Source organism: Rhamphochromis longiceps, linkage group LG23 (assembly GCF_057381845.1).
Source record: "Rhamphochromis longiceps isolate RC_006_pf linkage group LG23, R_longiceps_female_GT1.1, whole genome shotgun sequence".
NCBI lineage: Eukaryota > Metazoa > Chordata > Actinopteri > Cichliformes > Cichlidae > Rhamphochromis > Rhamphochromis longiceps.
In genome coordinates this window covers 34,246,009-34,271,312 of record NC_140578.1, presented here as the reverse complement: position 1 = coordinate 34,271,312, position 25,304 = coordinate 34,246,009, and the positions used below count along the sequence as shown (strand labels likewise).

The 25,304-nt window shown below is 44.1% G+C and overlaps 1 long non-coding RNA gene across 2 annotated transcripts; it reads left to right on the top strand.

Moving 5' to 3' along the window:
• The first annotated feature begins 9,340 nt into the window (after window positions 1-9,340).
• LOC146642450 (uncharacterized) lies at window positions 9,341-14,606 on the top strand. 2 transcript variants are annotated; one of them, XR_014909623.1, is made up of 3 exons: window positions 9,341-9,521; window positions 11,149-11,224; window positions 14,536-14,606. It is a non-coding gene; the product is annotated as an uncharacterized LOC146642450 (long non-coding RNA). The 2 variants fall into 2 exon arrangements; XR_014909624.1 differs by lacking the exon at window positions 9,341-9,521 and adding an exon at window positions 10,946-11,025.
• Window positions 14,607-25,304: the final 10,698 nt, after the last annotated feature.

Sequence of the window (25,304 nt, the reverse complement as noted above, 5' to 3'; positions counted from 1 at the left end):
CCTCTTAACAGGAAGAAACCTCCAGAAGAATCAGGGTGAGTGAGAGCCCATGTTTTATATTATGGTTTAAAGGGGATGTGGGTTGGACTTCTGTGCTCACGGATAGAGCTTTGTGTCTTGTGTCTTATGAGTGTATTTTGAATCTAGTGACATTTCCACTCTATCTATCATTTGCTACTTTAAGAAAAACATTTGTGCATTTAGAGGCAGAAACCTGCACGGAGACTTAATAATATATTGATTATCAAATACTGACTGATATGATATGCATGCGCATTTGGTATGCTTCCATGCTAGTTTCTTGAAACAACATGTTGCCATATTTGGAAAAGAGGATGAAATTATCAGCCAAGGCTAGGACGCTTGACTACCGAGCTGCCTTCAGTTCACTTTGCTGAATAATCACAGCACAGTCTTCTCTGCCTGTAATGAATCCAGACCTTTAGCAGATTTAAACTGCCTGATTCCCCGATGAAGGTTGTGTGTATGCTTCCTACTCAGCAGCTTTTGTTTGATCACTTAGAAAAAGTCGAGCTTCTGTGTTAAACTGGCTTGACTTTTGTGCCAAAGATCATCTGGGGTCTCTGGTTATGACTGACTCTAACCGAGAGGCCAAAACATCGATTTTTACTAAAAGACCTCTTAAAAAATAAAAAGGTAACTCAACTTGGTGGGTTTTTGTACATCCTGCCTCCTGCAAGCCAAACTAATGTCACATTGAAAAATCATCACTAGAACAAATTAAGTACAGCTTGTCATTTCAGCCTCCTTCTGAGTGACCTTTACAGTGCATTTCTTGTTGAGCATCCTGATTGTGATTATACTGCTCTGCTTCTTAATGCAGAGATTTGCTTTCCCTGAGTAGGAGTTAGATGATGATGACGATAATATCTGATTTTAATTAACCAAGATGTCAAAGGCCTTCATTATGTGTCCACTCTGGGATTTTCAAGTGTCACTTTGCACAGTGTGTTGGCATCCCTCACTGCTGTCCACACTCCCAGTGTGAGGTGCGCTGACCTCAGACGCATGTCAGAATCTGAGCTCCAAAGTCTGTGGAATGAGAAGCAAGGGAGATGTTGGGTGTGCATCAGGCCATGAAACAAGGTGGTTAATATGTGCTGAAGAAAAACAGGCCCCTGATAACAGTCCCCTATAGCTCAGCTATACGGCTTAGTGTTTATGAATGATTCATGCAGTGAGAGGATCTAATAGCACAGAGGCAAGAAGCTAGAGGAGGTTTACAAAAAGTGATATCTGCTCAATGCTGGTTCAGCCGGGAACGTCTCTCAAGCCATCTGGCAATTGTGACTTTTTACAGATTCTTGGACACAGGGGCGAAAAAAGAAAAGTCTGTGTGTGTGTGTGTGTGTGTGTGTGTGTGTGTGTGTGTGTGTGTGTGTGTGTGTGTGTGTGTGTGTGTGTGTGTGTGTGTGTGTGTGTGTGTGTGTGTGTGTGTTTTGGGTTTATTTATGTCCATCCTACATTACTCACCTCTAATACTGTCAGTTTATTGAATGGAGATTCTTCGCATTGATCAGTTTGCCTCAGTAGCTTCTGCCAACACCTTAAAAAATATTTGTTTTCTGCTAAGGAAAGGCGTCAGTTTGTGCGCCTTCTTTTTCCCAATGAAAGACAATTAATCACAGCCTGATTCCCTGTTTTATTTCTTTCCCCATGGTCAAAGAGCGTGACTATCAATAAGTGCAATAAATCCCACAGAAACCGCAGTAGCCTGAGTGTGAGAGTCTGTGATACCCTGCAGCTGAGCCACAAACCACACCCTGCCACACTGAGATTACATAGACGAGATATTAACAAAACAAAAACCCTTTTTTGAATCAATTTTGGTAATATTGACTTACCTCTACTCCTTTTCCTGCTTGTTTAAAATAAATAATCTGCACGCCAATAGAATACTTGTGCAATGGTAAATTCAAAGCCTCACAGGACTGTTTAACTTAACATCATTTAGCATGTTATTCAGTAACATTGTGTTCAGTTTGATTCTTGCGAGAGTATAAAGTGACTTTCAGGGTTTGTGTGGCCAAAAACAGTGTAAATATTTAGCTAGCAGCAGACCACCACGGCAAGGACTTCTGTGGAGACGAATGACTCCCGGAGTTCATGTTCAGGATTGTTGTTGAATTGTTGTTGAAACCAGTGTTTCTTTAACGAAATGTAACAGTTTCTGGTAAGCGCTACACACCACAACAGAAAACGTTCAACAAAATCCAGCCTGACTCTCCCCACATTTTCCAAAGCGTATGCATGAGAACAGCTTCATTCATGTCACTCTTTTGGTTGATGGCCAGGATGTTCGTTTGCGCCTTCCTACAGAGAGTGAGTACTCATGTGAGCAACAGGATACTGCCTGCAGTTCACTAATGACCATCTGTGGCATTTTTAACAAGAAGTTTCTGAACATTACTCTTAGAAATTTTGCATTTATGTAGCTGCTTGCTGACAAGATTCAGAGATTAGAAGAAGACTTTTATGTGCTTTCATACAAGGAAACCAGCCAAGACAAAATGTGAAACACTTTTCTATGACCAAATGGTGGAGAGTCCCAGGTGTTTAAGCCCTAGTGGAAGTTATCCCTTAAGAGGGTCGTCAACCCAATATTGATCGTGTGCCGCATCACACAAGTCAAGGTGTGGAAAAGGGTTTGGGTCATTATCAGCAGAGGTTTCAGGTCAAACCATTGTGAGACATTGCCTCACCCTATCATGTAACCTATTGAGATCAACAGACTGTCAAGATGTGAGTGGGCGTTAAGGCGTCTGGGAATTCAACTTAGTTCAATTCAATTTTATTTAAACAGCTTCAAATCACAACAACAGTCGCCTCAAGGCACTTTATACTGTAAGGTAGACCGTACAATAATACAGTCAGAGAAAATCCCAACAATCACATGACCTCCTATGAGCAAGGAAGAAACCTCCAGCAGAACCAGGCTCAGGGAGGGGCGGCCATCTGACGCGACCAGGAAGAGATCTCAAAGGTGGATTTTAGGTGACAGATGTCGTAAGCTCTGTCCAAAATGTGGACATTGGTGTCCTTGACCGAATGAGCTTTGTCCTTGCGATGAAGATGGACAGCCGGGTCTTCTATGTTGTACCATGCGCTTATGAAGTGGTTGTTTGGTCTCTCCAATGTAGAGGTCTGAGTACTGAATACAGCATACACTACGTTGTTCAGTTTGTGTTTGTGTTTTTAGTCCCTGGGACTGTCTGACCTTCTTTACTCCCTCCCACTAGGGCTTAAATACGTGGGACTCTCCACCATTTAGTCTTAGAACTGAAGAAGCTTCTCAAATGAGAGGTTTAGGAAACTTTAACAAGTACAGTCGCTTTTCTTTCCATGACGTGGATGACTGAGAACCTACACAGACAAAAAAAAAAATCACTAAACACTAAAGTGAAACACCAAAAACTTTGACTATTTAGCCTACATGAATTACTGATTGTTTTGTGGCAGTCATTAAAAATAATGTACTGTAATTCAATAGTAAGAATGTGTCTTCAACACATGTTGAAAACTGTCAAACTTTGTGCATCAACACCGATAAATAGATATGAGTCTGGTCTACTGAACACTCGTGTTCTTGTAAACAGAAATAAAATTAGCGTCAGGAAGCACAAACTATTAGATCACATGTCGCAACTTTTTAATAAACTCCCCTTCGCCTTTGCTGAAGACACATGAGCACCACAAGGCGATTCTTTAAACACAACAAAACACATGAAGAAACTCATATGACAGCATTAAAATTTAATGTGCTGTACAAGATAGAGTAGCTGCTCTTTCAACCAAGATTGAAAACACAATGGCTCTGGGAGCTTGTTCGACAAGAGTGCACAAGACAGATGGGAAGTGACACGTGTGTCCCGAGGGCACAATGCGAGACTACAGAATTGCCGGACTTCAGCATTGCTGTTTGTGTTGCACCTTTTTTCCTTTGCTTTCCTTTCAGACAAAAAGACCATGTAAACACATTATTCTCTTTCACTCTGATGTCAAACTGACTAACTCCTCAAAGGAGAGCATCGCACTCGTAGCACCAGCTGTTCTCCCTCAGGCACCTGCAGTAACAAATCCAGGAGTTTTTTTGTAACCTTGCCAACTTGCAGTCGCAGTGAGGCCTTTGATGCAGATGAGCCCAGGCACTGGGCAGTCTATTGGTCACCGGCAGCTGAGGTGTCACGTTATTGAAGTGGCTAAGAATGAGCCTGGATGCCAGTTTCTTAAGTGAATAAACTGCGATTGGAGAGAAGAGTGGGCAGCAAGAGGACAAGATGTGGGAGGGAGGCTGGCATCTCCGATTCATTTTGAGCATGTGACAGCGAGAACACAGACTGGGTTTTTTAGCGTTAGTGATGAGCTGCTCAAGAAAAACACACGTGCTCGATCTACTCACACAGAAAAGAGAAAGAACAATATTTGACTTACTATTTGTTCTTGTGTCTTCCACATGCAAGTTTTTCAACTTTAGTGTTGAGATGAAAGGTATTTTTGAAATGCACTTAGTAGTACAAAAGAAATATTATACTTGTGTAGATGAAAAGTCCTGCTTCAGTGAGAATCCAGAGAAACAGTATTTTATATCAAAGAAAGGGTTCTTTTACATGGGATTGTTTTTCTACAGGTGTATATTCCTCATACAGTTTTTGAGTAAATGAGACAATTTGAAAAAAGTGCCAGACTTCAGCATACCAATAAGCATTTAACAATATGTAAATCACAATACAGAGTGCAATGTCACAACCCCGACCATAGTGGCTGTGGAATTCTCACTTGGGTTAATGGTACTTCTTAAACACATATTTTTATCTACAAAAATAGAAAAGGAATATTGTTGTAATTAACACTATAAGGTGGGACTGTAGTTACATTTTTATTTAGAAACAGCAGCCTGGCAGTATTAGTGCAGAGTTTTTGTATCCCATGTTGTACCTAGAAGTAATTTAATGAAGTAGAGATCATGGGATATTGAACTATAGCATCTGATCAAATAAATTTGGGGCATAATGCAGGAGAAATCAAAGCAAAGCAATGGTGTGAACAGTTAGCAAAGATAACTAAAAGGAAAAGAAGAAGTAATTTTTTAACCCCTTAAATAGTATCAGACGCTGTTTGAAAGAGTTTAAATTGTCTTAAATAGCTTAAATGTATCTAAATATAGTTGCCTAATAAACGCATTAGCTAGTTAGCCAAAAAAAAGAAGATGTTCTAATAGTTTTAGCCCTTCTCAAAATCAATGAAGTTGATCGAGAGCTTCTTTGGTGTTCCAGGGTCTGTTCGATGATGGTGCGCAAAGTAACGATCTGCTCCACGCCTGATCAACCACATCGAAATCCGCCCTGCTCGTCACGTAACATTTTGTTGACTGCCCGCTGTAATCGGTTCAGGAGGACTAGACAGAATACTTTCTCCAGGAACTGAAAGCATTGTGATTCCTCGCAACTTGCTATAGTCGCCCAGATCACCCTTCTTTGGGAGTTTAATTAATCCTAATTGAAATAGCTAAAAAAAAATTGGAGATGTTTAAATATATATGAAAGACAACAAAAGTTAGAATGATAGTAAGAATATTTACAATGGTCTGCAACAGTTAGCTAAAGGATCTGTAAATAAACTCCTGAGCTAATAAACTGTAGTTAGAAAAATCTAGCTGGATACTGGCTTAAGAGATTAAATATGTTATATAATCAGAACATTCATGTTATTTATGCAGTATAGTTAAAAGACTTATCAGTCAAGCAAAACATAGAACAAAACATAGAATCCCCCTTTGATTTAAACTCAGCTCTCTCTCTTTTATGATGTCTCTAATAGCATTAAATTAAACTAAAATGACCAATGTTGTTGATCAAAGGGTGCTTGTCATACATTTGGAGAGACTTCCTCCTGAGGTCTCGTGCCATACCACCATAAACATGCCAGACTTTGTCCTATCTTGAAAGCTAAGTAGGGTTGTGCCTGGTTAGTCCTTGGATGAGAGATAGCCTGGGAATACCAGGTGCACTAAGCTTTCCTCCCTGAATCTGTTTTGGCCAGAGGCTTCGTTGTGTTAAAAGGGAGTTTTCATCATTAAGTGCTTTTTTATAGGGGGATATCTGATTGTTGGGATTTTCTTTCTATTATTGTAGAGTCATACACTCTTCTAACCTGTAATACTGTCCAGAGTTCGTGCATGAACAGTTCACTTTTTTGTCTGCACATAGCTTTTTGCAGATTAGGCTCTGAACAGCAGGCAAACCAGAAGAATTTCTCTGTGCAGCCAACGTTAGCTGAGATGTAACAGATGGATTTAAATTAATTTTTAACTTTATTATGCAAAATCCCTGACTTTAATAGAAACACTTGCTTGGCAAGCAAGTGTTGGGGTCAGTCACTCGATTCAGGTCATACTGCATTACTTGAAGCCCATTTACCAGATTTGGTCATTCTAACTGCCACAGACGAGGATTATTCAGGGTATGCTTGTTGGCTAATGACTTGTGAAAATTCATTAGCCACTGAGCGTGCGGATCAGAGGAAGCGAGATCCTTTCTTGACCTATCTCATCTGGTTTCAAAACACTAAAGATGGCGATGGTGAAAATGCTCATCACAGGCCAATGGATAATCTAAACACCAACAAGACCGAATACTTAGAGGCTGGCCCCCAGACCGACGGCACGATCAGCGTCGATGGAGAAGATCTGGCGAAAGTACCTCATTTCAAATACCTCGGATCGATGATCAGCAATGACGGCGATATCCTACTAGATGTACGAGCCAGGATCAACGCAGCGTGGATGAAATGGCGCCAAGTCACCGGCGTCCTGTGTGACCGAAGAATGCCCAATCGCCTCAAGTCAAAGATCTACAAGAGTGTAGTGCGCCCCGTCGCCCTCTATGGATCCGAGTGCTGGCCAGCCACCGCAAAGCACGAACAAGCCCTTCACACGATGGAAATGCGGATGCTGCGATGGTGCCTAGGCCTGACACGATGGGACCACGTCATGAACACCGACGTTAGAAAGAGGATGGGAATCGCGCCAATCACAGATAAGATGCAAGAAGCGAGGCTGCGGTGGTACGGACATGTGGTACGGAGCGATGAGAACTCAGTGGTGAGAACAGCATTGCGGCTCAGCCCCCAAGGACGTCGACCTAGAGGCAGACCAAAGCGGAGATGGATGGACCGAATCAAGGACGACGTGAAGAAGATCGAAGCCGATCTGACCGACGCCCTTGACCGACCCAAGTGGAGACGACTTTGCAGAAAAGCGGACCCTGCAACCGAGCGGGAAAAACGCTAGGAGGAAGAAGGCCAATGGATAATCTCATGGCGGCTAAGTCCACAGCAGCTGTAGTATTTATGACTTTAGCAACCTACTTTGAATTGCATCAATTATGCATTTTATACATTGAAGAAACAAGTACACAAATTTCTTGATTAGATTCAACAGGAGCTCAGAGCACAAGAAGTCTATCCTCTTTTCCCAGCTTCTATATGAATGTCTTCCTACCTGGGCAGTAGATCTGACCCCATGAGAAGGGGAAATGTCAGTTGACATGTGGTTCAGAGGGAAAAAATGAGTGGGAGTTAAGAGAGCATTGCTGTGGGAGAACACATGAAAAGGCTAAGGAACAAAACTGGCCTGAAACTTCAATAACAGTCAGACCTGCTGCTGGAATCATCTGTTTGAATAAGGAAGTGAGCTACAGTAAAGATGAAGTAGCAGCTTTTATGTCATGTCGTTATGTACAGTATGTACAGTAGATACTTGATGTAGACACACTATTCCGTGTGTTTGCTTTTTTATGTGGGATGCTTTATCTTACATCTTCAAATTCTGTGATGCATCACTTGGATTCTTTTGGATTCTAGTTTTTCACCTATTTCATAATATTTAACACATATTTCATTATTCTGTTACAGTATTTTTCCAATCTCACACATTACAATGCTTGACAATGGCTAAACTCTGCTAGGCAGTTCACTGACAGCTGCTCATTTAACTTGGTGCTATGGTTCCCCCTTGTGGCTAATACAGGGTAATACATGCATAATACAATGTGATTCTCCCAGTGCTTTCTCAAAGTGACTCTTGGACTGGTGTTGAATTACCAGTGAGACTGTGTACTCTTCCATTGGATTTTTCCCTCTTTAAAATGTCTGTTTGACCCAAACACAGAGAGCTGAGAGAGTTCATTTAAGTTCTTCATTGTTTCTTTTCTCAGTGGGCTGTAAAGCCTGCCAATATCATGACATAATTTAACTTTATCTCAGATATTTTGCCTGTTTTGAGAATAATGGCTTCATTAAATTTAATAAAACCCACAAGTGAGAAACCTGTTTCTGACACTAGTGGAAAAATTGGAATTTTACACTTGATGTTACACTGAGGGGGAGAAAATGCCCCCGTGCGCAAAGGTAGACTGAAGAATAGAAAATTTCATCAGAACAAGTGGAAGTGAAACGTGACTGATGCTCAGGCTGAGGTGTGACGAGGCATATAGTAGGTTCAAGATTGCGTTCACTGTGGCGTGAAACTCCCAAATGTGAAGCTGTACTCCCCTCTACTGGTCAGTCTGAGAAACTGTCCCAGTTATCCCTGCAACCATATTATCAATAAAGCACCATTTTTCAATTTTTATACAACACAAAATAATACAGGAAATTACTGAATCTCAATTAGTTTTATTGTATAACCCTTGGTCACAAACTCCCTACTTGTCAACTACTTTGAGCCAGTTTGTGACAAATATTACATGCTCAACATGTCCAGGTGCTACTACAATTAACCTGTAAGCTACTTCCACTCAGTTAGTTATGATTGGGTGTCAAACCTTCTGTTTCTGTTTCTCCATCAACTAGAGGCTGCTGTAACTAAACATGGAAGGTTAGCAAGGCTGACATAATACCACCATGCTAGGCAGGACAAAAACTTTTTATTTCATTCGGGGTAAGAGTTTTAGTAAAAGTAGTTGACATGATCTGGTTACACTTTTTTACACTTTTCAGAGAAAAGCAGAAAACCCATTGTAACCCAGTTCCTAAAATCATCTCAAACAAAAAAGAAGAAAAAGTAAAACATTTAATGTTCATTGTTTCTGTTCTTACTGTCCTTGTATAATGAAAGTGAAATTAATATATTTACTTAAACAAAAAAAGGGACACGGATTTATATATTTGTTCTGGTTAAACAAGGGTTAAGTTTCTCCGAGGATTGATGAGCTCCACTCCTCGCGTGTCAGCCAATCGGTGAAGCTCTAGGTAGCTCTTGTCCCTCCTTAGTACCAGCTCCCAAGTTTTCAGTCTCTTGGTTCTACAGCCGAACAGAACAGCCGGGCTAAAACTTTGTTATTAATCTCTTGTTAAATTAATCTCTCACAAGTTATTTTTTAAAAAAAAGAAAAAAAAAGGACAACAACTTTAAACTGATATTGTTCACAAAGTATGGTTTTGCACTTGTTGTCATAGAGGACAGAGCGAAGCCGGAAACGCTGAGCATCCACTCGACAGCGGTAAGCTAAACGTGGCTAATTAGACACGTGATGTATCGAGTGGGTTACAGTTGTTGGGTGTCTCTGAAACGCACTGTTGTTGTGCTAGTTATATCGTTAACCAAGTCATTAACATGTGAAAAGCTGTAAATGGTTAAAGCAGCTGAAAATAAGTTTATGAGAGATATTGTAAGCAGACTTCATGCTGCTTCCTGCTTAATTTTTTGATGTCACTCAGTTATATTACAATGCTCAGTATTGAATACTTGGAGGTAATTTTTAGTGTATTCCCACTTGTACTTGTAGGCCTATGGTACAAGCGGGATTAAGCACATCTATTTTAATACTCCTATTCATGGACTGAGTCCTTGTGTTTACATGTTATTGAAATTATGTGCACTTTGTTCAGTTCTGATAAGCATTTGTGTATTGCTCCATCTCTTAAAAGGGGTAATATACTTATTTATTTGTGATTTTATATATATGCAGTGAGTTTATATCTGATGGATGTAATCATGTTACCATGAAAAGTGAATTATATGGTGACTATAATTCCTGAATGTTTGAAGCCTTGTAGATAATCTTTAATGTTACTGCAGGTGTAGCCGGATGGGCTACTCGCCCTTCTTTTTCTCTCTTTCTCGCTCGCCCTACCACCCTCACTCTCTTTCTGCTGCACTCGCTCCTTGTATCGTGTGATTGGGTTAATTAGGAACCCACCTGCATATTGATTACAGGGTGGTGTTTACCTGTATAAAGGGAAGCCGGTTTTTTTGTTGGATCATTCCTCCCGAGCTTCTGGTGCGATACGGCAATAAATGCTGGCCTATTGGTTAATTTACCGATACAATCGCACTGTGTGACTGCTACAGGTAGGCCTCCTTTCGACCTCTGATTTCTCTCAAAAGTCGATAACTAGTAGTCATAATTCTGCGGCCCGCTACAGCGCGGCTGTTTCTCTTTTCTTTACTCCAGCTGTGGTGGAGAGACGCGAGTTGCGTCCACCGTACAGTACAGCGCCTTCAGTCTTGGGGTAAGCCGCTTATATTATAGCTGCTAGTATTTGTAAATTAGAGACGATTAAGGTTATCTTTGCCTTTTTTTGTTTGTAGGGTTTGATTGCTGCTGCACCTTCTCAGGGACCAACCGCCTGATTTTAAGCAAAGAGTCGAGACGCCTGCCTAGCTGCTGTCTTGTCTTGCCCTGTTTTATCTTGTGTTCCGATCTGTTGGCCGTCCAGTTTTGTTCCTGCTGCTGGCCTCTCCTCGCCCCTGGAGGCTTCGGGTCTCACGTTAAGCCCCTTTTTGGACTATCGTTTTACTCCAGCTTTCGCGGCTGGTCGGGGCGATCTTCAGCTGCATATTGGGCTGGTGTTACAAAAGCTGGTACCGCCTCTCCCTTTCCCTCTCCCAGTTGTGGAGAGCTGCGCGAGACAGAGTAGGGCTACGGACAATCGGAACCAGCACCAGCTGTGGGCTGGCTCGCAGAGCACGAGTATTTCCAATCTGTGCTCTGTGGTGTATATGTGGGTGTGTTTTATTGCAGGTCTCCGTTTTTCTTTTAATTTCATTTTTTAGTATATAGAGAGCCTTTTTATGTCCCATGTTTTTATCCTTTTTAATGTGTATATCTTGTGCTTTTATTTCAGTGAACTGAGGATCTACCAGCGGCCGTGGGACCTTAGGTGGCGGGTCGTTTTCCACACTTTTGTTGTACAGCACCAGGTAAAGAGACTATAGTTGTTTTTTTTGGGGTTTTTTTGTGTGTGGTTTTCTTTTGGTCCACCGCTGCTGGTAAATCCCAGTTGTATGTTTATTTTGTTGTAATTTAGGACACCATTTTAGACAGTCTTTGTTGTTTTGTTTTTATTTTTTTAATAAATAAAATGGTGTTAATACATTGAGCCGGCCTCAGTGTGCATCCCTGAACCTGTGCAAACGTTCTTTTTAATTACATTTCATTTCTAAAGTTCATATTTCCCGGGGGCTAGAATTCCCCCAGGTGGCGTTGTCATTTTATTCTTTCTTTCATAACCCCGCCGACCACTTGGTCACATACTTGGCGTTGGTCGACAGGATGCACATTTGAGGTAGATGTTTTAAATTGTTTTATTTTTTGCAAAGATCACAGTTCACCTGTTTGAAGGCTCTATTTGTTTTAGAGTGTGATTATAGACAAGACAGCAGTATCCAGGTAGGAGGAAGAGTAATAGGATTTTAGCACCTTGCTGTTTTTTTTCCTTTTTTTTTTTTTTTTTTTTTTTTTTTTGGTCAAAATTTATTATGGAGGAAGAATTGCAGCAACTTGGAGACTTGGTAGCGCAGTTAAAGGCAGATAATGAGCAATTGCGCCGGGATGGGGGCGCTGTTCTCGAGTCTGGTGGTGGTGCCGCGTCGGCCTCCTTCGCACCAGCTGGTTGCCAGTGTTGGGGAGTAACGGAATACATGTACCGCTGTTACGTATTTAAAATACAAAATATGGGTAACTGTATTCCGTTACAGTTACAGTTTAAAAAGGTGGTATTCAGAATACAGTTACTTTGTCGAAATAAATGGATTACACTGCGGTACTTTCCTGTTTCATTTTGTCGCGGGTCAGGACTGTTTGGGTTTTGTTTGACAGCTACGTTCTGTTGTTCCAGGCGGCAGCATTACGGTTGCCATGGTTACAGGGCGAAGCTCTCTCTCTCTGCGACTGTGTGCTTCCTGGGTGAGAGAGCGCCTTTTCGTTGTTGTTGTTGTTGTGCTAAGCTAACAGGCAGAATGCTACAAGCATAGCTCTAAAGAATGTAGCATCGTGGGCAGTGTAGTCCGTGTTGCAGGGAGAATGGACTGCCATACATGTTATGGGTCTGTGAGCGCGAGGAGGGAGAAAAAGGGGAATGGAATAAGGTACGAGTTGTCATCGAGGAAAAACAGGAGCTGGAAGCATGTAAATATAATAATAACCACTTCAGCCAAGAAGAGTGCCTGACGAGCCCAGTTGTAAGTACGCTATTAAGACTCGACTGTACACAGTGTTCGTGTTTTCCTCCGAAAACAATAAGTTCCGTTGGAGCAGCCTTTCAACGCCTCTCTCTGTCTCTCGCAAGAAAAGTTGACCCACACAACAAAGTAAAGCTATTTTTCGGCTACGAGCCGACAGGGACCCAGTATTAGTCAGAGGTCCCTTTACTACAGTTCGGAGTCGCGGACCTTCAGTAATAGTAATAAATCACAGCAATAGTACATTCACGTTGTTGTAAAAAGCATGATAATATAGTAAGTAATCCAAAGTATTCAGAATACGTTACTGTCATTGAGTAACGTAACGGAATACGTTACAGAATACATTTTGGGGCATGTATTCTGTATTGGAATACATTTTAAAAGTAACCTTCCCAACACTGCTGGTTGCATACCAAATGTTGGTAGCCAGGCCGCCGTTACAGAGCGTTTGATGGTGGTGCCTAGGGACCGTAAATGTCCCATGTTCAATGGCAGAACGGGCATCAATATAGCTGAATGGGTCGAAGAGGTTCAAGCGTGCATGCGTGCCCGGCACCTGTCTGTTGCTGATCAAGCTTTCTTTATTTTTGACCATTTGGAGGGAGAAGCAAGGGAGGAGATCAAATTTCGCCCTAATTTAGAGCGAGGGGATCCTGTTCGGGTGTTGACTATTTTAAAGGAACTGTATGGTAATGCGCAGTCCTATGTCACTCTGCAGCAGGCTTTCTTTTCGAGGAGACAGCGGGAGGGAGAGACTTTGCAGGAGTTTTCCTTAGCGCTAATGGCTCTGATGGAGCAAGTAAAACAAAGTGCACCTGATGGCATGCATAACGCAGAGGTGTTGCTCCGAGACCAGTTTGTAGAACATGTTGTTGACAGTGCTCTCCGCAGAGAGCTTAAACCAGGGCTGCCCAATCCCAGTCCTCAAGAGCTACTATCCTGCAGCTTTTAGATGCATCCCTACTCCAACACAGCTGAATCAAATGGTTTGATTACCTCTTCAGCATGCCATCATGTTTGGCAAAGGCCTGATAACAAGCCATTCATTTGATTCGGGTGTGTGGGAACAAGGATGCATCTAAAAGCTGCAGGACAGTAGCTCTTGAGGACCGGGATTGGGCACCCCTGGCTTAAACAATACGTTCGCCGTGTGCCTACTGCCACCTTGTTAGAGGTGCGCGGGGAAGCAATTAGATGGGAAAGAGAAGGGTTTTCAGGCGGTGTTCGCGACCGTGGCTATTCTCACCCATCGGCATATGGTTTCCAGTGTGGAGTGCACACTAGCCCTAGGTTCGCTCCTGTTGGTACACCCGAGTCCGAGTGGCGTGAGCTAAAGGAACTCCTTAAGCGCCAACAAGAGCAGTTAAATCAGCTCACTGAGACAGTGGTTTCTTTACAGAACCCCCGAAGAAGTGTTCGGCCTTCACGGGCTGGCTCGGTGATTTGTCGCTGGTGTCAGCAGCCAGGACACTTTGCTAGGGAGTGCACTGGGGAGCGGGCTTCACGCCGCCCCAGAGCAGGTTCTGATTCAGGCCCTCCTTATGCCGCAGTTGGCAATAATCTTCCTGCTACCCAGTCGGAAAACTAAAGCCCTCTGAGCTGCAGAGTCACAGTTCAGGTGGGTAGTTCACTGGCTCACAGAAAGATAGGATTGGCAGGCTAATTTTATCGTGTCCAAAGATAGATGTGCTGATTAGTGGGGTAACTGTCCCTTGTTTGGTGGATACTGGGTCCATGATTTCCACCATCACAGAAAGTTTCTTTTTGGCACATTTTGCCCCTTGGGGACAAGAACGCCTTCAGTCATGCCATTGGTTACAGCTTCGGGCTGCCAATGGGCTTGCCATCCCTTACATTGGCAGCCCGAACTCAGTGTACTCCTATGTGGCAAGGAAATGCCCTCTTGTGGGATCCTTATAGTGAAGGACCCTCCTGGTGCCACACCCTCTGTTCCTGGTATTTTAGGAATGAATGTAATCCGTCGCTGTTATCAAGAGCTGTTTGGGGCTTTCGGTGACTCCTTGTTTAATTCTCCTTCTGTGTCACAGGCACCGAGACCAGTTTTGGAGGCCTTACATCAGTGTCACCAGTCTGCAGCCCAAGCCCCAGAGGACCCTGTCGGTACCGTTAAGGTACAGGGCTCGCGGGCTGTGCGGATACCTGGTGGCGTCATGCAGCTGGTGGCTACCACCTTTTTTCAGCAGTTGTCAGGTCAGGCTGTGCTTTTTGAGCCTTCTGAGTCCGGGTTGCCAGTGGGTTGCTGGCCTCTCCATGTTTGGTCCAGGTGGATAAGGGCGTTGCCTACATCCCAGTCACCAATGTGGGGACAGCTGAAGCTGTTCTCCACCCGCGGACCCGTTTGGGAGTGATAAGCAAAGCTATTGTTGTTAGCCTCCCTGCTGGTGTTAGCGAGGAACACTCTTTTCCCGTTACAGTTTCCTCCCATACAACCAGCAGCCCTGCTCAAGAGATGGTGGACACTATTGACCTGTCTGCTCTCGCTGAGTCAGAGCAACATGAGGTACGGTTACTTTTGCAGAAGTACCGCTCTGTTTTCTCCACTTATGAGGGAGACTTGGGCTGCACAAACCACATTTTGCATGACATACCGCTGCTCGATGACGCACCTGTCCGGCAGAGGTACAGGCAAATTCCTCCTGATTATGAGGCTGTCAGGGCCCATATCAACCAGCTACTGGAGGCCCAGGTAATTAGGGAGAGTAGCAGTCCTTATGCCTCTCCCATCGTGTTGGTCCGCAAGAAGGATGGAAGCCTCAGTCTGTGCGTTGACTATCGTTTGCTGAATAGCAAAACAAGGAAGGACGCCTTCCCCTTACCTCGCATCGAAGAAAGTCTGGATGCCCTTGCTGGCGCACGCTGGTTTTCTACCATCGACCTGGCCAGCAGGTACAACCAGGTGCCAGTTTCTGAGCAGGATAAGTCCAAGACCGCTTTTTGCATGCCGTTTGGCCTGTTCGAGTGGAATCGTATGCCGTTCGGGCTGTGCAATGCTCCTGGTACCTTCCAGCGCCTAATGCAGAGGATGTTCGGGGATCAGCAGTGCCAGTCGCTACTGCTGTACCTAGACGGCATTGTGTTCTCCTCGTCTGTCTCTCAGCACCTGCAACGGCTAGAGATGGTGATGGCAAGGCTGCAGCAAGAGGGGCTCAAGGCTAAGTTAGAAAAGTGTGCCTTTTTCCAGCAGAAGGTTAACTACTTGGGCCATGTAATCTCCTGTGAGGGTGTCTCTACCGATCCAGCCAAGGTTGACGCAGTAGCCAAGTGGCAGTGTCCTTGTTCCATGTCAGAGTTGCGATCCTTTTTGGGTTTCACCAGCTATTACCGGCGCTTTGTGGAGGGCTTTGCCACGTTGGCGGCTCCCCTGCATCAAGTGGTGGCTAAATTGGCTGGCACCAAGACAAAGAAGGGCTCGGGACAGAGTTTGAGTGCTATTTGGACCCCTCAGTGTGAGGAGAGCTTTGAGGCCCTGAAAGCAAAGCTTGTGTCTGCACCTGTGCTAGCATATGCTGACTTTACGCGCCCATTTATCTTGGAGATTGACGCCAGCCACAGTGGTTTGGGTGCAGTTCTCTCCCAAGATGTAGAAGGTGCTGTTAGGCCAGTGGCTTATGCTAGTCGAGGTCTTCAGCCACATGAGCGCAACATGGACGATTACAGCTCCATGAAGCTGGAGTTTCTTGCGCTCAAGTGGGCCATGGCCAAGAAGTTCCGGGAGTACCTGCTGGGGCAGAAGTGTGTGGTTTACACCGATAACAATCCACTCACTTACCTCTCTTCAGCTAAGCTGGGTGCCACCGAGCAGAGGTGGGCCTGCCAGCTGGCGGCATTCGATTTTGAGATTAAGTATCGCTCAGGCCGCAGTAATAGGAATGCTGATGCTCTCTCTCGACAGTATGAGACGAGCTCCAGCTTGGCCGAGGATGTGTTGCCTGGGACTCGTGTCCCAACATCACTTCAGCAGGCTCAGCGTCCAGCCGTTTTGCCCTCTGTTACTCAGTTGGAGATTGGGGCCTTTCCATCTCACTCCCTGGGGGATATTCGTGCTTTGCAGGAGGCTGACCCCTCCTCAAGGATTTCTTGGTATACTGGAGGAGGCACACCCCGCCCTCTTCGGAGGAAAGGAGTCAGGTCCCCAAACCAGTCATGGTTCTGCTGCATCAGTGGGATCGTCTGGTGGAGAAGGATGGCATCCTTTATCGCCATATTTTGCGTCCAGGTGGAGGTGAGGAAGCCCTCCAACTTGTTCTTCCAGAGGCTCTGAAGCCTGAGACCTTGAGGCAGCTGCACCAGGACCATGGGCACAAAGGTATTGAGCGTACCACTGAACTGGTCAGGCAGCGTTGCTATTGGCCCGGGATGTCCTCTGACATCAAGCAATGGGTTCAGCGTTGTGAACGCTGTCAGGTCGCAAAGGCCAAATGAAATCCTGGCCATAGACTTCACGGTGTTGGAACCTTCCCGTAGTGGAGTTGAAAACGTCTTGGTTATGACTGACGTTTTTAGCAAATACACTGTTGCAGTCCCTACCCAGGACCAGCGGGCCTCTACTGTGGCCCAGGCCCTGTTAACAGAGTGTTTTTTTTTTTTTGTTTTTTTTTTTAAGTTTGGCATTCCTAGCCGCCTCCACTCTGACCAGGGTAGAAACTTTGAGAGTTTGGTGATGCAACAGCTATGCGAGTTGTATCAGGTAGCCAAGTCCCGTACAACCCCTTACCACCTAGCGGGTAATGGGCAGTGCGAATGGTTTAACCGAACCCTCCATAACCTCCTCCGGACTCTGCCATCATCTTGGAAACGTAACTGGGCTGCATGCTTACCGCATGTGCTCTTTTGCTATAATTGCTACTGGTTATGGACAAATAAAGTGTGTGATCATGTATGAGTTGTATAGTTTTAATGTTTTATTTGGGAACAGAATGGTGTGTATGTGTAAGTCTGGTGATGGAGTTTTTATTATGAATGAATGATGAATTATTATGTCTATTTTTTATGTTTAAGGACAACAGATGGAAATTATCCTTTGGCTATAATCTGGCATGTTTACATTCATGTAATTTTTTTTTTTTTTACATTTATGTTCATTAACATGCACTGTCCTAAATAAATAAATAAATAAATAAATAATAGCACGCCGCATCAGGGCACTGGAGAGTCGCCGTCTTTCCTGATGTTTGGCAGGGATCCTAGGCTGCCTATTGATTTCCTTCTAGGCTGCGTTCAGGACCCAGTGCCTGGAGAGGTACAGGACTGGGTACAGCACCAAGCCAGGTTAATGGTGGCTTTTGAGGGAGCTCGGGCACGGTTGCCGCTGACCGTCGCAAGGAGCGGCATGACCAGAGAGTCCACCCTGTTCCTTTAAAGGTCGGTCAGCTGGTGTATCTTCAAGATCACAGCGCCCGTGGCCGGCACAAGATCCAGGACCTTTGGAGCTCTGTGGTCTATCAGGTGTTGAGGGCACCCCAAGAGAACAGGGCTGTTTATACCATTGCCCCCGTGGGAGACTTGGAGAAGGTTCGACATGTCCATCGCGACATGTTGAAGGCACAGGTCAGCCTAGGGCCTCCTACACCTGGTCCACAGGTTCCACCCCCACCTGTGCCTGCTGACTCAGAGCAGACCTCTCTGAGTGACGACGAGTTGTGGCTCCTTGTCCCTGAGGTACACCCTGTAGCACCTGTGGTGTCACTTTCTGATGCCTCTAGAGTTCCATCGGTGGAGCTCAGGTCTACTCCCAGTGTGATTGTAGCACCCTCGACCTCTGCTCCCCCAGGTTCTTCCTCAGGCTCTGTTGAACAGTCTGAGGTGAGTGGGCCACACTTGCGGAGAACAGCACATTCGACAGCTGGTCAGCACTCGAATGTACATCACTTGCCACGTCCTGTTGAGTCTGTACCGGTCGCCAATGCTCAGCTTGCCATATTCAGGCCATGGTGTTAGGTTTCTTGAGTCATTGTTGGGGCGCCAATGCAAAAAAGGGGGGGTAGATGTAGCCGGATGGGCTACTCGACCACTGCTACACCTCTTTCCGGGATGCGTACAAAGCCCTCCCCCGCGCCCCATTCGGCCAATCAGATCACCGCTCCATCCTGCTCCTGCCCGCCTACAGGCAGAAGCTGAAACGGGAAGCTCCAACCCGGAGGGCGGTGCACTGTTGGACGGACCAATCAGAGTCTGCGCCTGTTTTGATCACGCGGACTGGGAAATGTTTCACGTGGCTGCTAGGGACATTGATGAGTACACAGACTCAGTCTGCGGATTTATCAGGAAATGCGTGGAAGATGTCGTCCCATCCAGAACAGTTAAATCCTTCCCAAATCAAAAACCCTGGATTAACGGAGATGTTCGCGCGGCACTGGCCGCACGGAGCACCGCCTTTGCCTCCGCGAACACATCGGACTACAAACACGCACATTACCAACTCCGGAAGACGATCAAAGCAGCCAAACGTGAGTACAGGGACAGGGTGGAGCAACAGTTTGACAACCCTCGGAGTATGTGGCAGGGACTAAACACGATCACAGACTTTAGAGGGAAAACCAGCACACCGCAGACCACGGCCTCTCTGTGTGAGGATCTAAACGTATTCTACGCTAGATTCGACACAGCGAACACCATGAGACCGGACAGTGTGCGCACCGCGGATGACGTCAGTGCGCACACTGTGTCTGAGGAGGATGTGCGGAAGTGCTTCAGGAAGGTGAACGCACGCAAAGCTACTGGTCCGGACGGGATTCCCGGCCGCGTCCTCAAGTCATGCGCGGCTCAGCTGGCTGGAGTGTTCACGCATATCTTCAACCTTTCCCTCTCTCTGTCTGTAGTCCCAGCCTGCTTCAAAATGGCCACCATCGTCCCTGTACCCAAATCCTCCACCATCTCCTCATTGAACGACTGGCGACCTGTAGCCCTGACCCCCATCATAAGCAAATGCTTCGAGAAGCTGGTCAGGGACTTCATCTGCTCTGCACTACCCGACTCACTGGACCCTCTACAGTTCGCATACCGCCACAACAGGTCCACTGATGATGCCATAGCCCTGACACTACATACTGCCCTGTCACACCTGGAGAAGAGAGACACGTATGTGAGAATGCTGTTTGTAGATTACAGCTCAGCATTCAATACCATCGTTCCCTCGAAGCTGGACAGGAAACTGCAGGATCTAGGACTGAGCAGCTCCCTCTGCAGCTGGATCCTTAACTTCCTGTCTGACAGACGCCAAGTTGTCATACTGGGCAGCATCACCTCATCCCCCATCACACTGAACACTGGTGCTCCACAGGGGTGTGTACTGAGCCCTCTCCTATACTCACTCTACACCTACGACTGCACAGCCACTAACAACTCCAACATCATTGTGAAGTTTGCGGACGACACTACAGTGGTGGGTCTTATCACCAATGGTGATGAGACGGCCTACAGGGAGGAGGTCAGCGCCCTGACCCACTGGTGTCAAGACAACCATCTCACCCTCAACGTCACAAAGACAAAGGAGTTGATAGTGGACTTCCGGAGGTGCAGAGAAGTACACACCCCCATCACCATCAACGGCGCTGCTGTGGAGAGAGTGAGCAGCTTCCGGTTCCTTGGTGTACATCTGGCTGAGGATCTTACGTGGTCAGTACACACAAACAAAACAGTGAAGAAGGCGCAGCAGCGCCTCTTCTTTCTCAGGAGACTGAAAAGATTCGGCATGAGCCCCCGCATCCTCAGGACCTTCTATCACTGTGCCATTGAGAGCATCCTCACTGGATGCATCACCACCTGGTATGGCAACAGCACCGCCTACAACTGCAAAGCTCTCCAGCGAGTAGTGCGGTGCTCTGAACGGATAATTGGAGGTGAGCTTCCCTCCCTCCAAGACATCTACAGGAAGCGGTGCCTGAGGAAAGCGGGGAGGATCATCAAGGACTCCAGTCACCCCAGCCATAAACTGTTCAGACTACTCCCATCAGGAAGGAGGTTCTGCAGCATCCGGTCCCGTACCAGCAGACTGACAGACAGCTTCTTCCACCAGGCCATCAGACTGCTGAACACGTCATAGACACCTCAGCTTCACTACTGGAACTTTAACATTATGCACTCCATACTGTACAGTAATGCCACTGTTTTGCACATGTCTCAACTCTGTATATTTTTATATATTTTATTTATTGTTTACTCTATTTAATTTGTAAAATATGTGCACACACACACACACACACACACACACACACACACACACACACACACACACACACACGTACGTAGAAAAATATTTAGTATACACATCCAGAAATGCATATACTATTATATATTGTACATATATTCATTAGTTTCAGATGTAGCCATTCTTGTATTTTGCTCGTTTACATTATTGTATTTTGCACAACTCTGTTGCTTGTGAAGCTCGCACACAAGAATTTCACTCACATGTGCTGTACCAATGTACCTGCAAGTACAAGTGATTTGATTTGATTTGAAAATGATCATCACTAAATTGAAATTGAATTTATATTTTGAAAATGAATTGATTTGCTTTGAAACTGCATTTTATCCTTTAAAAATTCAGCTCTCGAATAATTTCAGTTTCACTTCTCACCATTCAGTTTCAGTTCTAGAATTCAATTTCAGTTCCAAAATTCAGTTTTTTGGAACTTACATCCTGTTCTGGTTCAAGCGCAGATTAATAGAATTACGTTTTACTAGCGGACCGAAAGTGTTACTGATGGGAATCTACAGCGTCTTGAGCTGAATTAAGACTTAAGAAGTCATTCGTCATATCGAATGACCAGCGGATAAACTCTCAGGTTGGTAATAAATGTATTACATGTATAAGGACAAGCGTCATGTTAACAAATGATAGCCGTAAGGTAACTTTTATGCTTATTGTAGCTGTTAGCTCAAAACGCTAATTTAGCGTAGTTTGCCCTGAATTCAGCTTTGACAAACAAATATGATCGACTGTTTCTAGTAGAATTCCAAAGTTGTCATCTTGGACCCTCTCAGAGTACCCCCTCTGTATGCTTGCAGAGACCCATACAGTAGGGAAACATGCAAAACGGTGTCCAAACCTTTGTATTTTAGCTTTATTTATGTCTTACACACAGTGTTGGGGAGTAACGGAATACATGTACCGCCGTTACGTATTTAAAATACAAAATATGAGTAACTGTATTCTGTTACAGTTACCGTTTAAAAAGGTGGTATTTAGAATACAGTTACTTTGTTGAAATAAATGGATTACACTGTTTCCCTGTTTCATATTGTGGCGGGTCAGGACTGTTTGGTTTTGTTTGACAGCTACGTTCTGTTGTTCCAGGCGGCAGCGTTACGGTTGCCATGGTTACATGGTGTAAAATATCAACTCCAGTGACTTATTTACATCAGGACGCTCTCTCTCTGCGTGTTTCCTGGGTGAGAGAGGCCTTTTTGTTGTTGTTGTGCTAGGCTAATAGGCAGAATGCTACAGGTATAGCTCTAAAGAATGTAGCATCATAGGCAGTGTAGTCCGTGCTGCAGGGAGAATGGACTGCCATACCCGTTATGTGTCTGTGAGCGAGGGAGAAAAAGGAAAAGTCGGAGCTGTCATCGAGCAGAAACGGGAGCTGGGAGCATGTAAATATAATAATAACCACTGCAGTCAAGAAGAGTGCCTGACGAGCCCAGGTGTAAGTACGCTATTAAGACTTGACTGTATGCTGTGTTCATGTTTTCCTTCGAAACAATAAGTTCCGTTGGAGCAGCCTTTCAACGCCTCTCTCTGTCTCTCGCAAGCAAAGTTGACCCAGACAACAAAGTAAAGCTATTTTTCGGCTACGAGCCGACACGGACCCCGCCGTATTAGCCAGAGGTCCCTTTACTACAGTTCGGAGACGCGGACCTTCAGTAACAGTAATAAATCACAGCAATAGTACATTCACGTAGTTGTAAGCAGCATGATAATATATTAAGTAATCCAAAGTATTCACAATACGTTAATCTCATCGAGTAACGTAACGGAATACGTTACAGAATACATTTTGGGGCATGTATTCTGTAATCTGTAATGGAATACATTTTAAAAGTAACCTTCCCAACACTGCTTACACAGCATCCCAACTCTTTAGCTAACTTAATAACTTTAGCTAAAGTGAATAGTTAGTCTAATTCATTAGTGCAGCATTACTGGATCACCTCTGTTTGAAGTGATATGATATGATATACAACTATCACTGAAACAGCAAACTTTGTAAATAAGCAAACAACACTTCTCATTCTCTAAACGTTTGGCCACAGCTGTAGATTACACTATCAGTGCTTGTTCACTCTTGACAATAATTACATTTCTAAATTCTCTCTGTGCATTTACAGGTAAACAATATCTAATATTTTATCTAAATGACTGCTTCGTCTTTGAAAAGGGTGAAGAGCCATAGGCCGGTGACAGTTCAGTTCTACTCTAAGTACATCCTTACATTTAGTGCGCTGTCTTTGTTGTTTTGTTTTTATTTTTTTTAATAAATAAAATGGTGTTAATACATTGAGCCGGCCTCAGTGTGCATCCCTGAACCTGTGCAAACGTTCTTCTTAATTACATTTCATTTCCAAAGTTCATATTTCCTGGGGGCTAGAATTCCCCCAGGTGGCATTGTCATTTTATTATTTCTTTCATAACCCCGCCGACCACTTGGTCACACAGGTTACAAACAAGTATTGAACCTTGATACAGAGAAATTTTGAACCTTGATACTTTGAACCCTGCTATTTTAATGTTGTACAACATGACTGAACTAATGATGATGAATGAATTGGTGATAGTGTAACCCAACTTACGAATTATTATTAAGAATGACTGAACTCCCATTAGCCAGTATCAGAAGATCTAGAATCGGCAGGAGCCCAAGGTATAAAGACCAATAAGGAGAGACCACACCACAATAGACTGTTCACAAATTTGTTATATTTGACACACAGCAGTTGCAACAAATGTAATGAAAGCAATAAAATAAAATACAAAATATTTCCCCCAAAATAACAAACTAAATAAAAGTGCGCGCATACAGCTTTCTCTGAGTCAAATGTATGAGTGAATAATGTCTGGTAACTGATGGATCGTTGGGGCCCATTCAGTTTGTTTAACGTTTGTCCTACCACACTCCGATGGAGGAAGAAAGTTCGTAGTCCTGCAGGTATCTGAAGCTTCAATGGGAACGAAACTTTGGCTTTAATAAAACCTCAGCAAATCCTGTTCACTTTTGGGTTGGCTCGCCATCCAGTTAACCGGAACCGGAATCGCCGCTCCTCAATGAGAGCTTGCTTCAGACCGGGTCCGTGTGTCGAACCTGACCGATGACAGGGTGAAACTCTGAACGACCAAAAACTGCAGCAGACTTGCTTGACTCCTAGCGATTCAACTTCGGGAACATTAGTTTCTCTGGCACATGGCATTGTATGAACAGGAACGAAATGGCAACACAGGAAATCATGTGATCAAGGTCAACAGCAAGGGTCACTGGGAACTCATTGCTGATTGGCCAAGTTAAACAACAACAGATAATCTTATTTGTCCACATCTTCCTTTAAACAAAAAAAGAAAAAGAAATTACTAAATTGTTTACATCATACACGAAAAAAAAACTACTTTCCACTGCTCTTTTTTCTTTTCTTTTTTTTTTCTAGCTGGGCTACAATAGCTGATCTGAATAGTAGTCACTGCAATTTGACACTACTTTAGTTTAATTTGTGGGAGTTATTCTTAAATTGTTCGTGACATATATTTGACCATTGTTTATAGGTCAGGTTTTTTGTTTTGTTTTTGTTTTTTTTATAAATTTTATTTTCAGTCACAGCAGCATGTTAACAACAAAACATTGAACATACAGTAGTTTGCTGTTCAGTATTTACAATACCCCAAAAGATAACAGAAATAGAGAAGGAAAAAACAAACAAACAAACCAAAGAAACCCCTACAAAACAACAAACAACAAACAAACAACAACAAACAAATAGAAAAATAAAATGTATAAGGGACATTCAGTGTACAGTTAGCTATGATAGCGATATAGAGATATGGTATCTGGTCATGATAAGGTGGTCATTTTAAATGTTTCCATGTACATCAGGAATGGCTGCCATGCCTTAAGAAATTTGGTGGTTGAACCTGCCAGTGTATATCTCATCTTTTCTAAATGTAAAAACCTCATGAGCTCCGCAAGCCACTGTTCATGTGTGGGAGGAGCTTCCTGCTTCCATCTTAAAAGTATAAGGCGCCTTGCGATAAGTGAAGCAAAGGCAATAGAATTCGATTAGCATTTTGGCAAAGTGATGTCTTGAGGTATCACCCCAAAGATAGCCGTTAGAGCAGAAGGATCATATTTAACGTTATACATCTCTGACAGAGTGTTAAATATAGACACCCAATAGGTATGAAGATTGGGGCATGTCCAAAAGGTATGAAGGAGCGAACCTGTTTCTGCTTTACATCTGTTACACAGAGGGTCAGCTCCTGGATAGAACTTGGCTAACTTTTCCTTGGAGATATGTAATCGGTGTAGGACCTTGAATTGAAGGAGCCCATGCCTGGCACATATCGAAGAAGAGTGTACCCTCTGGAGAAAAGATTGCCAGAGCTCATCTGTTATAGTCATCCCAAGGTCTTTCTCCCACTGTGCTTTAAGGATGAAGAGAGAAGGAGATTGAAGATCTAATAGTATAGCATAGATTTCTTTAATCGCCCCTCTCTTATGAACATTTATATTAATAATTTTATCCAAAGAAGTTTCCTCAGGTAGTTCCGGAAATGAAGGAAATCGACTCTTTACAAAGTGACGAATTTGTA